The following is a 14,420-nucleotide window of genomic DNA, read 5'->3' as shown; positions in this document are numbered from 1 at the left end:
CCTTCGAGCTGACGTGCCGCCCCAGGTGTGGGCAGTCAGGGAGGGACCATGGGAGGTTGGCTCCAGGGCATGTCCAGCCTGTCTCACCCAGTCCAGCCTGGCCAGCCACCTTCTAATTACTTTCCTTTCAATGTGCACAAATCCGTGCACTGGGCCTCTAGTATAGACACAAGTCCCACTCCTGGTCCCTGATTGGTTCATCCTTATGCAAATGAGGACTCCAAATCCTCACAGTGTATTGGTCCAAAGGCATTGTCCTCATTGGACAGAATAGAGCCGCTCTGGTTGGTCAAAACTGTGTAGCTCTGATTGGATGGGGAAAGTCTCAGTTCTATTGGCTGGAATAGGATTCCAGGAACTTCTTTATAAGGGCTGCGCAGATGACAGGGACACAGTGCAGGCAGGCAGTTCAATGCAGGCTTCCCTGTAAAGTGCAGTTTGTGTGAGAGGCCCCTGTGGAGAAATGGCTGCTACGCTCTGGGTTTGTTTTGTTTTGTTTTGTTTTGTTTATTTGAGCCCAGTTAGCCACTGGGAACCCTTCTTAGTAAATATTTTCTTTCTCAGGGTCCACACTTTCTATAGCCACTTGGAAAAAAAAATCAGAATTAAATAGAAAAGAAAAATTCAAAAGCTATAGTCCACAAAGGGTCAAATGGAAATAGGAAATACCCTTATCTCCTCTAAAATATATTATTCGTTGCTCTGTGTCACTGCGGATGTGTGTGCCGTGTCCACTCGTGGATAAGTGGGATACCCTTGCATGATTTAAATGTCAGATCTTGTGAAGAATGAGCTGGGTGACATCATTCCAGAGGGTCTGAATCACTTCCCCTGGAAAGCCTTCCTCTGCAACGACTTCTTGTTGTGACATCAGGGTCAAAACAAACCCTGTTCCCTTCAGCAGCAGCTCTCAACACCCTAGTGCGCGGGGCCATATGTAAGTTAGACCTGGTCCCGTGCCCCTGAGAATTTTCATGTCCAGCAGTGAGAGAGGCATGATAACCAACATCTGTGGGATGCGAAACAGGTGGCTATAGGGAGAAATGACGGCTTCCCCACTGAAACCTGAGCATTGCTTTCTCAAGGCACTTGAGCCTGCACTGTCCCCGTTATGTATGTTGTGGAGAGAACCCCCTCCTCCCCAGTTGCATCCCTGGAGCTTGGTGCCCAAAGCTAGGACTCACACACTGAGCAGGTACCTGCTGAGCTGCTCTGATGCGCCAGGCTTTATTCCTGGCACTAGGAGGTATAGCAATGAACAAAGGAGACAAAGACCCCTGTCCTCATGGTGCTTACAGACTATGGAGGTGATAGAAAGCAAATAAATAAAATACAGAGTATGTCAGATAGAAATAAGTCCTGTGGAGAAAAATAAAGCAGGAAAGGGAGACAGTGTGTGTGGGTGGGATGGCAGAGGGTCTTGAAATTTTGAATAGGGTATTCAGGAAGTGCCTTCTTGAGAAAGTAATATATGAGCAAAGACCTGAAGGGGGTGGGGGAGGGAGCCACATGGATAACCATGCCAGACAGAGGGAAGGTCGGGTGCCAAGGCCCTCATTGCTGCCCAACAGTGCAGCCACCAGAAATAGCCTGGAGTCCTCTCCTGCTTCAGTGTCGTTGCAGCATCCTCTGCGTCGCTTCACACCCCGCTCACTGTACGGAAGAAATGCTTAAAGTAATTATGCAGAGCAGGTATTAAAATGTGGAGCCCAGAGGAGATGAACTGGTAACATGGCGCGTTTCAAGAATGGGGCGTCGTAGGCAATCCCGCATTCTGTTAGCGGACCTCAGGATAAAAACGAAGTGGGTACCTTTTTTTTTTTTTTTTTAACAGATGAGGCACTTGAGTCCCACATTAAATTGTCAAAGTTACAGAGCTTTTAAGTGAAATTGTCTAGACTTTATATCAAAATAAGCCCAATTGTATTAAAAAGTTAATTTTAAGAAAAAACATACAAACCATAAAAAAAAGAGTAGACATCATATATGTAGTGGAATCATGCGTTCTAGGCTTTCAATGAATTGAATGAATCTCAGTGGGAAATGTTTGCAAGTCTCTAGAATAAATATTACCATAACTCAAATAAAAAGGCAGACAGACTGGGGGAAATACTTTCATCAAATATACTAGGGAAAAATCTCTATCTGTGTTGCACAGAAGCTCAAGAAAACTGAAGGGAAAACCATCAACTTTCATGTAAATGGGCAAAGGACATGAATAGATGATGAACAAAGAGGAAACACAAGTAATAAGCAGACATAAGAAAATGTCTGACTGATATGCAAATTAAAACTGTAATGGGTAGAGTTTATGCATGAAATATTCAAAATAAAATAAAAAGCTGGTGAAAAAGAGATGGTGGAACTGACAAATTGATGACAATAGGAATTGCTAAAACTTCTCTTGAATTCAGATGTCCTATTCCTGAAATAAGCCTCCTTCTGGGAATATAACCCAAGGAAATAGTTACAGAAAACAGAAAAAGGTCCTATGCATGTGCTTAGGGCAGTCATTTAAAGGACTGAAAAGTGGGAGGTAATTTAAATGTACATTAAACGGTCAGCAATAGTGTAAATCATTCTATTAATTATGTAATCCATTTGCCTATGATCATGGCCAGTAAATAAATGATCTGTCTGTGACCAAAAATTATTAGAAACTAATGAAGCAAGATAGGTTATTTCTCAAGATATGACACTTCATTAAAAGCAGAATAAAAAAACTGTATTTATGTGTGAAAGAGAATGATATGGGCATGTGAGGAAAAATAAAAAAGGAACGTAAAATGTAGAATTGGTTTATTAAATTGATTTTAAAGTTTATTATTAATATAATATTGCTTATGCAATACTTTTTATTTTTTATTTTTTTAATATATTTTATTAATTTTTTTTTTTACAGAGAGGAAGGGAGAGAGAGAGAGAGTTAGAAACATCGATGAAAGAGAAACATCGACCAGCTGCCTCCTGCACATCTCCTACTGGGGCTGTGCCCGCAACCAAGGTACATGCCCTTGACCGAAATCGAACCTGGGACCTTTCAGTCCCAGTCCGCAGGCCAACGCTCTATCCACTGAGCCAAACCGGTTTGGCATGCTTATGCAATACTTTTTAAAATGTGGCATTTAAAATGGAAATAAGCCAGGTATGTTGACAAGAGCCGCGCTGAGTAAGGCTCACCTCTTTTCTACATGGTACATGTCTATCAAGTCAGCATTTTTTCTCATTAGCTTTTTGCTTTTTGTTGTGGAGACACATCCCCCTGAAGCTTCCATACTATTTAATGAGGCCTGCTCAGCCCATTCTCCTCTCCCTGTGCCTGGGCAGCTGAATTAAAGGACCCTAGTGTAGCATTGTACATTTGTTCTGTTACATTTTTCTTGGTCTTTACTTCATCCCACCATGAACGGCTCTCTTGATTTTTTGGCTCCTGACATACACCCTTTTTTGCCATGTTTCCCGAGTGGATGCTAGTTGGCCATCCTATGCACAGTGAAATACATAGGAGAATCCACCCTTACCCAAGGCCCAGATGGAAATGTCGGCCGAGCCGTACTGAGCCCGGGACACGTCACGTCTATCCAGGAGCCCCTTTGATGACATCATGCTACAATCCACTAAAATAGTCCAGCGAGCAGCACACACGGGCTGGCTTTGACGATGAGCACAAGTTCTTTTGTAGGTTAAACGAGCTTTAGGCTCAGAGAGGAGCTCAGCTGACCTTCCTGGACCAGGCTCTGGCTCGGGTGCATTGTGACAGGGAGAGCATCTGCCCACAGTGTTCAGTGTCGGCCCCCTGGCCCTGGGCCCCTCCGATGCCACCTCTGCCATGGCGTCTGCAGCGTCTACCCGCCTGGTCTCCAGATCATCAGATGTTCTCCGTCTTCCGTACAGACTGTTCACTGGGTTCTTATCTGCACTCTGTATCCTGGAGTCACCTGCATTTTAAAAGAAATCAAAGATTGAAAGTGGAGGGACGGTGGGATCCCAGGCATTGCGGTTGGTCGGAGACAAGAGACTGGATGGAGTGGGAAGGCCGAGCTAAAAGGGGGGTTCCCGGGGGACAAGGTAGATTAGGTCCCAAGGCACCAAGCTCAAGCTCCTAATGATGGTCGGATAGAATTTATAACTCTTCACATCTCATTAATTTTCCTTCTATTCTTCCAACTGCCAGGTAGGTGAGGGAAATGGAGGCCGTCGCCTCCATGCCTGGGGAGGATGCAGCAAAGTGGGCCTGGAAAACTGGGAACAACAGTTTCTCCCCATCCCCGCCTGCCTCCCCCCCCCCCCCCCCCCCGCCCCCATGCCTTTGCACTGACAGCGAATTCCTGCTGGGAACCTGATGCGGCCTTGCTGCTCACGTGAACCTTGCCTACCTCTGCATAAATGTTTTATTTCTCAAAGGCCATTCCGACAACTTGCCTTATCATTTGCCAAGGAGACCCCCTGCGGGAGCTGGCCCGGCCCTCCCCCTTCCTGATAACTGGGCTTATCTGTTCGCATTCCTGCTTCTCATCTGCTAGTCTGGTTTATCGCCTTACGGATTACCTGCTCTTTAACACACTGCACACCATCTGGTCCCAGCAGAAGGGCTAGCTCGCTGGCCAGCCACGGCAGTGTGTGTGCCTTTTAACCCTAACCTATAAACGCCAGGCCCGGCACATCTGAAATTTGTTTGGGCAAATTTTACATCATTAGAATAGCAAGCATTTGGCTCCTCGTCTCAATTTTTTAAATCAAAAAGTATATTTTGCACCAAGAATAAATAAAAAATATATATATTTACACAGTGGAACTAAAAGAACTATAGCTACAATCAACATCAATGAATCTTAATATTGATTGCGGAAAAGCAAGTCCCAGAAGACTTACATAGACCATAATCCCATTTTCTAAACTTTAAAAGCAAAACTACATATCACTGGGGAGTCAGTTCCCTAAGCCATATCTGTGCATGCTCACGCTGGGATGCAATCCCTCTGGGATTGGCTGATATTCACCCTTTATTTCTCCAGCACTGGAACCACAGGGGGGTGGAACTGTAGTCACCAGGCCCCCTGGTTCCAGCTTCCTCCGTTCCTGATGGCTGGATGCCACCTTTCCCCCCACAGACCCCTCTTCATTTCGTTAGCAAGTCCCACTAAGGCTGAAGCAACCAGGGACTCACCTAGTCCTCCCCCTCCTCCCAGCCTCACCTGCCCCCTCAGAGCGAGAAAGTGGTGCCTTCTCCATAGCTCCCTTCTCTCTGTGGTCTCCCTATTCTGGCACAGGTTTTGGGTTTCGGCAGGTCCCTTTGCTGGGTCTCTTGGCGCCATGGACCTATTAGGACATCCCACTAACTCATTTGGGGTTGCCAGCGATCCTTGTGTCCTGCGTCTTGACAAAGGATGGCTGTCCCTTCCCACACTGTTCCATACACACCTGGCTGTGTGAAGCCTGAGCAACAGGTCTGCTGAGGCCACCCCACTCGGTGAGTCATTTGCCAAATCTGGACCCTCATCCTGGCAGCCCAGAATCTTGCTGCTGGATGCCTTTTGCAGGCAAATTCACAGATACATTCCCTCCAGGACTTGCTGCTGGTTTCTAGTCTAAGTTTTTCTGTTTCCATGTTTTAGGAACCAAATTTTTTCAGTGATAGCTACTGCCACACGCATCATTTCCTGAGGGCCAGCAATGTGCCTGATCCCAAACTGGGTGCTCTACCTCATTCATCAGACTCCGTGCACATCAGCAGTTCATGGTCAGTTTTGTAGGGTCTTGTTCCTCCACCCACACCCCAGATCTTAGAAACGGTCTGTATTTCAAAAACAAAAATCCAGAGGGATTTCTTATTTTTAGGGTTATGCCTTCGATTGCCTCCTATTAACGACTACTTTCTCCAGAATCAGCTCTGAAATGTTTCTGGGCAACAGATAATAACCATCTGCTTCCAGAGTTCCCCCAGGACAAGCCAACAGGAGACAGCTTTCATTTGTGTCATAAATTACAGGGGCCACAGGAAACAGCACATCCTGACAACCAGGCTGTAAACAATTGCGGGGTAACTGCTGCCGGAGGCTCTCTGGATTAGGGAACCGAAGGGTCTCCATGACGCATGGTCGCAGGAGTTACCTTTTCTCTTGCGTTACATGCATCTCAGGTTTCTCCCAGGAAGCAAAAGGTAAAGCAAGAACTCTCCCCTCCTCCAGCTTCCGGGCTTGGACTTGGTTGTGTTGATCCCTCACCCCCCTTCCTGGGCTCTCCCGCGAGCAGCGCCGCTGGCTCTGAATGATGAAGCCTCGCTTGCCTTTGGGGGCCGGTTTTCTAGGTTTTGCTGCTCCTCTTTAAGACGTGTGTGCTATTCTAAGTTTTTGTTTCTCCGTTGAGTAGTATACACTTATCTCTTCCTTCAACTGCTGCATGAACTTGAAAACTTAATCGGACACTTTGATAGATGTGTTCTGGAAACGCCACGGGAACCTGCAGCAAGAGGCTTCCAGATCTTGTCCCAGACAAGAACCCTGGACTCCTGCTGGGACCCGCCCCACCATCCATGGTCAGGGGGTGGGAGATGCGCGCCCTCGGACACACGCCTCCTGTAAGGCAAGTGAGGAACGTGAAGCCTTTGTCCAATAAAGCCACCTTCTCCCAGAAGCGCTCACGTCCCTGTGGCTTCCGCGGAGGGCGGCGACTGCTATCCGGTTGGTGGGTTTTGATTTTTCGTCCAGGGAATCGGGTACTGTCTGTTACAATAAAAGGGAACAAAAACTCTGCAAGGAGAACACACCACATCCCTCAGATTTGTGTCCACACGCTCCCCGCGACAGTAACAAGTTTAAGGGGATGGACATCCTCACCCTTAAATCCAAGCTCCCAGGTCTGCATTGTATCCTCATCCTCATCCCGTGCGGATGACGCGCTGGTGAACCCTCCCAGGGCGGAGGCTGAGGCTTGCGGTTAGGAGAGAGTCCAGAGTTGCGGGCGTACTTTCCGGCCTCACCCCCTCTTCCCTCTCCCCTCGGAGGGGATGGCGACGTGACCCAGCGACTCCTGCCTCTTCCGGGACCGCCTTAGAGGCTCCAGAGCCTCACCTGACCTTCCCCGAGGGAGGCCCCAAGCTCCCTGCGCAGAGCACAGAGCGCAGAGCGCAGAGCGCAGAGCGGGGTCCCGACCGAGCGGGAGGAGTGGGACCAGGCTGCTGCCCACACGCGGAGGGAGCCAGGAGGAGACGCTGCGCAGGGTAGGCGCGCCGCGGGAGCTCAAACTTGGGTGGGTAAGGATTTAGGGGTTCCTGAGCTGGGAGTGCTGGGGCGCTGGGGCGCTGGGGCGCTGGGGCGCTGGGACGCAGGTTTGGCCAGCAGAGGGGCTTAAAATACAAAATGCGCGCGGGAGCAGGGTGCGGAGCGGGAGGGTGGCGCTGTCCTCGGTCCCTGGTGCTGAAAAAGGGGGCAGAAAGCAAAGGCGGGTCCGGCCTCAGCTCTCTCTCTCTCTCTCTCTCTCTCTCCCACACACACACACACACACACACACCCCTGTACCCGGAGTACCGAGGACCAGGACAAGACGCCGTCCTGCACCCAAGTCTTTCCCACCCTTTTTACTCACCTCCCACAGCGGCTCTGGACCAAGCGGGGCTGAGCCATCGGGCGGGCAGGAGGCAGGAGCTGGGTGGGCTCCCACTGGTGACAGGAAAGGGATCCAGTCAAGACGCCATCCCCGGGACATCTCCCCAAGACACCTTACATGGAAGGGGGGTTTCGTCCTGGCTTCCCCGCTTTCGGTCGGGAACCTTCCCAGCTTCTCCCACAGTCCGCGCTGCTCTGGGAGGCTGTCCATGGCCCAGAGGAAGCGGGAGCCTGGGGAACCAGCGGACCGGTGGGGGACTGCCTCCGCTGGCCCCTATCCGCTGGCCCCTACCCAGCCTCGGGGAACCAAAGAGACGGTGGGCTGAGGAGAAGCCGAGGAACTGAAAATATGGGGGGAAGTCAGCACTCACTGTTTTTTAATGATGAAATCACAACGAGATCTTGGCTTAGTGCTCAGAGTGAGGACCCTCCGATCCCAGTGATCCTGTCCTGGGCTTTTCTTCCCGCTCAGCCCCATGCCCACTCCTCCTGGGAGCAGAGCCCGCAGGCCCTTGTGCGTGGCCATTCTGGACTGGGGGCCCTCGCACACTCCCAGCCCACAGCTCCAAGTTGCAAACTCTGGCTGTAAACCCTGGACAGCCAGAGGGTGGACGCTCCTCACCAAATCTTCCAGAGGCAAAGCTGGTGGGCGGTGGGGCCCCTGCCACCCCAAATCCATGCACAATACCCCCCATCTGAGTTTGGGCTTGCATCCCAGAGTAGGCAGCCCAGCACCTAACTTTCTCCAAGGACCGCCTGCCAGCTCCTCCCAACTTGTGCCCCTTTTTAAATTTTTTAAAAAATATATTGTTGCTCATTCATAAAAACAAGCCACAATATCGCTGTCTGGACATGGGTCACACACTCCCTGGGTGAGAAGCCATTGGCGTGGGCCATGGAAGCTGGGCAGGGACGGGGAGGTGATGGCTCTCTTGACCAGGTCTCAGGCCACGTCCAGTTCTGGAGTTCTGCCGGGCGGGGCCCCTCTAGGGTGTCACTGAGCTGTGGGGAGCTTCGTGGGCAAGATAGCGGAGGATGCCCAGCACACACGTTCCGTCTCCAGCCTCTGTTCAGAAGTGGGGTTCTGCTCCAGCATTGATTCCAGTGCTGATTCCGGAGAAGGTGAAAGGTCACTCCCTGGCTTTACCTCCTGGGTACCATGTCCGCTGCACGTTGAGTTCTTCTGAGTACAAATCACAAGGTTCAATCCTGTGGATGGAACAGAATTGAACAGGCACAGTCCACTCTGGACGTGGCATAGTCTGACCACAAGAGCTCAGTCTCTTTGGCCAGGACTGCCTGTGCCCCTGGCCGTGATGCACCTCTTTTTGTGCCTTTTCTGTTCTCATTCACTGTCTGTCAGCGGTCCTGCCTCTGGTTAATAATGGGGTTGCCAGAGCGACCGGTATCCCTTCGCCATGGTACCCAGGAGGTAAACAGTTGGAAGCTGCAGAGGCTCCTTGCTAGCTCCCTCAGATCCTGCCTGCTGCGGGCTTCTTCGGTCTTCCTGGTGGAACTGGAGAGGAATGGCCATGTCTGAGCCTCTCCACCCCCACTCTCTAGCCTCCCCAGCCACCTACTCACCTGAAACCCTCTCCAATCCCTACCAACCACTGGGCCTCTGATTGAAAGAGATCAAGCTTTTTTCCTTATCCCCCAATTGCATACATGGACCAGGGGGCAAATGGTTTCCCTCTGACCTAGTTCATGTTGGCGCACATTGAGTTCTCCTGAGTACAAATCACCAAGTTAAACCCTGTGGAAGAAACAGAATTGAACAGACAGAGTCCACTCTGGACATGGTGGGGTAGTCAGTGTGGGAGACCAGCTCTCACCCTGGGTAAGCCCGCCTGTGCTCTGGGCTGAAGCAGAGGTGATTACGGTGCCCTGAGAATAGAGAGAGTGGGAGGGACTGATTCCTGATCGGGGGGGGGGGGGGGGGGGGGCCTCCCAGGGGAGATCATATTGGAGTTGAACTTGAAGGATGAAAGGAATTTCAACTAACTGGGAGCAAGAAGGGAAAACCTCTCTCTAGGCAGAGAAACTAGCAAGAGCAAAGACTTATGGATTAGTTGGGAGCAGGTAGGACTAAGATTCCTGTCCAATTGGAGCTACACAGCTCTATCCTCATTAGCATTTTCACCTACTAATCAGAGCAGCTCCAGTCTGATCAATCAGGACAGTGCTTTTTGGGCCAATCAAATTGTGTAGATTTGGCACCCTTATTTGCATAGGATGGACCAATCAGGGACCAGGGCGGGGCCTTCTCTCTGTATAAGTTAGTTCCCCTCTGACTGGGGGCACTTTCCCTTTCCAGTGAAGCCTGGCTTCTCCAGCTGGAAGCTGAGTGGTCTTGTCTCAGCATCCCTGAGTGGTGAGGGCAGCCTTGCAGCCATGCCAGTCCGTAGCCATGCTGCATCACCGCTGAGCTGTTTGCACTGAATCAAGTCTCCTTCACCACATCTTAAGTTGGCATTGACTTGGCACAGACGACCCTGGGTTAACATGAGGCACTGGGGAAGCCTGTATCATGGGAGGGGTACACTGGCCAGAACCTGTCCCTTGGCTCTCACCTGTCCTGGGAGGGAGATCGAAATGCAGGAAGCACAGGGTGAGCTTGAGTGAGCAGTCGCTGCCAATAGGTGAGACAAGAACATTCATGACAGACTTGAAGGAAGGGTGAGCAATTTGGTTTAAATGGAGCATCTTGCTTAGACTGATATGGTCCTGGTTATGAAAAGTCCTGAATGTCACGCTAAGACTCTATGCTGGAGAAAATAGGCAACCTCTGAGAGTCCCTGGGTGACATGATTAAAACTACCTTTCAGAGAGGCCCTGTGTCAGTGAGACGACCCGCACTGCTGAGCACCTCCTGAGAGCCGGCCTCTGGGTGGAGTTCAGAGGTGAGAATGAGAAGGGAGGTGAGCAATGGGAATTCTTTCGACAATCTCAGGGAGCGGCCAGGGCCTGAACAAAAATGGGAGCAGAACTCAGGAGGCCTTTTGTCCTGCTTTGAAGAACTCTCTACATTCCCAGTTCTTCTACTGGGTGACTTTGAGTACATTGTTCAACCATTCTGAGTCTCAGCTTCTCCATGTAAATTACAAGTGATAGTTATAATACCTGCCTGGTTGGATTGTTGGGAGGAGTAATTAATTGGAGTGAATTCCTTTCTTCCAACAGTACCTGACATAGCAAGTGCTCAAAGGTAGAGATGATCATCTTATTATCCTATATAACAAGAGAGGAATATGCTAATTAGCCATTACACCCTGAGGCATAACGACCAAGCGCATCACCACGGATCAGCAGGAGGGTGGGCCAGCGAGCTACAAGCTGGCTGCAGAGAGTTACAGGAGGGGGCAGGGCAGCAAGCCATGAGGCGGGGTAGGGAATGGGAGGGGGAAGGGGGCGAGGGAAGCTACAGGAGAGCGGCAGCGACCTACTGGCTACAAATGGGCTATAGAGAGCTACAGGGCAGGGCAGCAAGCAAGCGGGAGGCGGAGATCTACAGGAGAGGGCAAGGCAACAACCTATGAGGGGGGTGGTGGGAGGAGCTACAGAGGGCAGGGCAGCGGGCAGAGAGCTACAGGCAGCAACCTACTGGCCCATGGATTTGTGCGCAGGGCTACTAGTTTTCTGTAATGACAGTGGATTCCTTTCATAATCACATCCCAAAAGTTAATTAAGGGGGAAAAACACACTTTACCTCCTGTGCCTACAGCTAGGCTTGGTGAAACAGGTCCTTGGGGAAGAAAGGGAGTGTGTGTGAGTGTGTGTGTGTGTGTGTGTGTGTGTGTGTGTGTGTGTAGAGCAGGGGTCCTCAAACTACAGTCCGCGGGCCACATGCAAATACAAATATTGTATTTGTTCCCGTTTTGGTTTTTTACTTCAAAATAAGATATGTGCAGTGTGCATAGGAATTTGTTCATAGTTGTTTTTTTAAACTATTGTCCGGCCCTCTGACGGTCTGAGGGACAGTGAACTGGCCCCTTGTTTAAAAAGTTTGAGGACCCCTGGTGTAGAGTGTGGAGTGGCTGTGGGGAGCAGATGGACTTCTGGGGAGAGCATCTGTAGGGCTGGCTACAGAGATCTGGGTTCTCCAGCTCTAGCAACATCTGGGAAGCAGTTCCATCTTCTTGGAACCTGGCCCGGAGCAGCCGAATCTTATTGCAAAGCTGTCGTTCTGAGACTGAGCACACTGAGAGCTGAGGAAGCCAGAGTTCCATTTGTCCTGTGTTACCTCTAGGAGGCCAGGACACTTTCCGGGCACCAGACAGTCTGCTGTCTGCTGGTTGGGTAACATAATTGATAACCTGGCTACAATGTCAGTGCATCCTCTTTCACTTCAGATCTCTTCCAGTACATGGGACAATGTTCATTTTTTTATTTTCAGGCAGGAATGGAAAGCCCGCATCTGGCACATGCAAGCTTCCCTTTGCCCGTGTTCTAAAAACACAGAGTTCAGGAGGGAGAGCTCAGCTTGTCTAACTCAGACGCCGCCCTGTCTTGGTGGGGGGCATTCCTGGGGCTGCCTGTATGTCCCAGTATCCATCGATCCACAGAAAAGGGAGAGCGAGGACGCTCACCTCCCTGCCCTCACCACCTGGAAGCTCAGGCCTGAGCACAGCTGGACATGCCCTCGTGGTCTAAGACTGGAGCTGCCCTTTGGGGCCTTTCATGGGCAAATGCAAGAAGCTTTGATATTTACTGTGCCCAGAAAGTGCCCTTGTTTTCCTAGAGGCAGGGGATTAAGCTTGCAGGCTCTGCAGTTAGGTTGTCTGCCATAGTCCCGGCTGTGTGAGCTGTGTACCTCGGTTTGCTCGTCTATAAAATAGAGATAATAATAGTACTTATCTCATGGGGTTATTGTGAGGATTAAGTGAGTTAATACATGTAGAACAGTGCTTGGCATAGTGTAAGCCCTCAAAAACGTTACGGTTATTATTTTATTATTATTATTATTATTATTATTATTATTATTATTGTGATATTTAGATGTTTCTCCCCTTTGTTACATTTTTATTTTGTGAGCTCCTTATAGGAGATATTCTAAATTTTGCATTTTGAAAGTGTTTTTATTTTAGATTTAATATTACTTTCATTTTTAGATATTATTCACATGCCATAAAACATTTCAGCTGAACAACATCCTATTATGTAGAAATACCCTTTTGTTCATCAGTCAATGGACGTTTAGGTTGTTTCCACCTTGGGGCCATTGTGAATAGTGCTGCCAGGAACACATGAGCACATGTACAAGTTGCTGTGTGGATGTGTGTTTTCGTCTCTCTTCGGTATATACTGAGGAGCAGAATTGCTCGGTCAGGTGGTACCTCGATATTTAGCCTTTAGAGGGACTGCGAAACCTTTTCCCAAAGTGGCTGCACAGTTTACATCCCCACTGTGTGCTGGTGGGAAAGTATTCGTCTTCTGGTTTCTAGCACCATGCATTGACTGGTGCTTTTTTTCTTTAATGATTAATTTTTTATTTATTTTAGGGAGAGGGGAAGGGAGAGAGACAGAGGGAGAGAACACACACACACACACACACACACACACACAGATTGATGTGTGATCAGTTGCCTCCCATATGTGCCCAACCAGAGATTGAACCCAAAACCTAAGTATGTGCCCTGACCTGGAATCAGACCCACGACCTTCCAGTGCACAGGATGATTCCCAACCAGGTGAGCCACTCGCTAGGGCAGCATGGACAGGCTTTATCTATTTCTTTGCTTGGACAAGCTGCTAACGTCTCTGAGTCTCAATGTGGCCATTTTTAAATAAGGATACACATCATAAATATCTGCCCAGCTGGCGCGGCTCAGCTTGCTGAGCATCATCCTGTGCATGAAGGGTTGCTGGTTCAATTCCCAGTCAGGGTGCATGCCTGGGTTTTGGGTTTGATCCCCAGTGGGGAGCAATATCTCTCTCTCTCTCTCTCCCTCTCTCTCTCTCTCTCTCTCTCCCTCCCTCCAAGCATGTCCTCGGTAAATATTTTTTTAAAAATCAAAAATACCTGATTAAATTATTTTGAGGATTAAATGAGATGAAATATGTACTGGGTTTCACATCACATTTGTAAAGATTTTATGAATGTCATGAATTATTAGATTTGTACAATTTATCTTATTGTTGAAAGTATTACAGGTGTCTCCTTTTTTTTCTGCCATTAACCCCATCCACCCTGCCCCTGCCCCCACCCCTCCCCAGGCCTGTCTCACTATTGTCTGTGTCCGTGGGTTATGTATATAAGTTCTTTGGTTAATCTCTTCCCAGCAAACCCCCCCTCCCCCCCAGCCTCTGAAATTCATCAGTCTGCTCATGCTTCCATGTCTCTAGACCTATTTTGTTCATCAGTTTATTTTTTATTAGATTGTTATGTTTTGTTTTAAAACAGAATTTGGGGTAGCTATGAAAACATGAGCAAAATTGTCAGATTAAAAAAATAAATAAATGAGAAAACCAGAGTCAAGAAAGAGAATGCATTACCCCCAGAGAATGAGGGTTTGAAGCTTTCTGGCAGCAGACAGCAGCTTGGCCATTCATTCACTCATTCATTCGCGGGGTCAGCGCTCCACTCTGAGCAGCTCTCCGGGGTGGCAGCGTGTATGGAGGAAAAGACCGCCGTTCACGCTTCAGCAGGGAAGCCCAGCCCAGAGACGCCCATCTAGTCCCGTGTGGCAGGAACTGTGGGAGGAAGTGGAGTGGGGGCCCCCTGGGGAGTAGCCTTCCAGACTATACCGAGCTGAGCTGGGTCTGCAGCTACTTCCCGTCCTGAGTCCTGATTGTATCTGTTCATGTTCATGTTTC

Source organism: Myotis nattereri (genome assembly GCF_964212035.1).
Source record: "Myotis nattereri genome assembly, chromosome: 10".
Taxonomy (NCBI): Eukaryota; Metazoa; Chordata; class Mammalia; order Chiroptera; family Vespertilionidae; genus Myotis; species Myotis nattereri.
The sequence above is the reverse complement of the archived record's forward strand: the minus strand, read 5'-3'. Positions refer to the sequence as shown.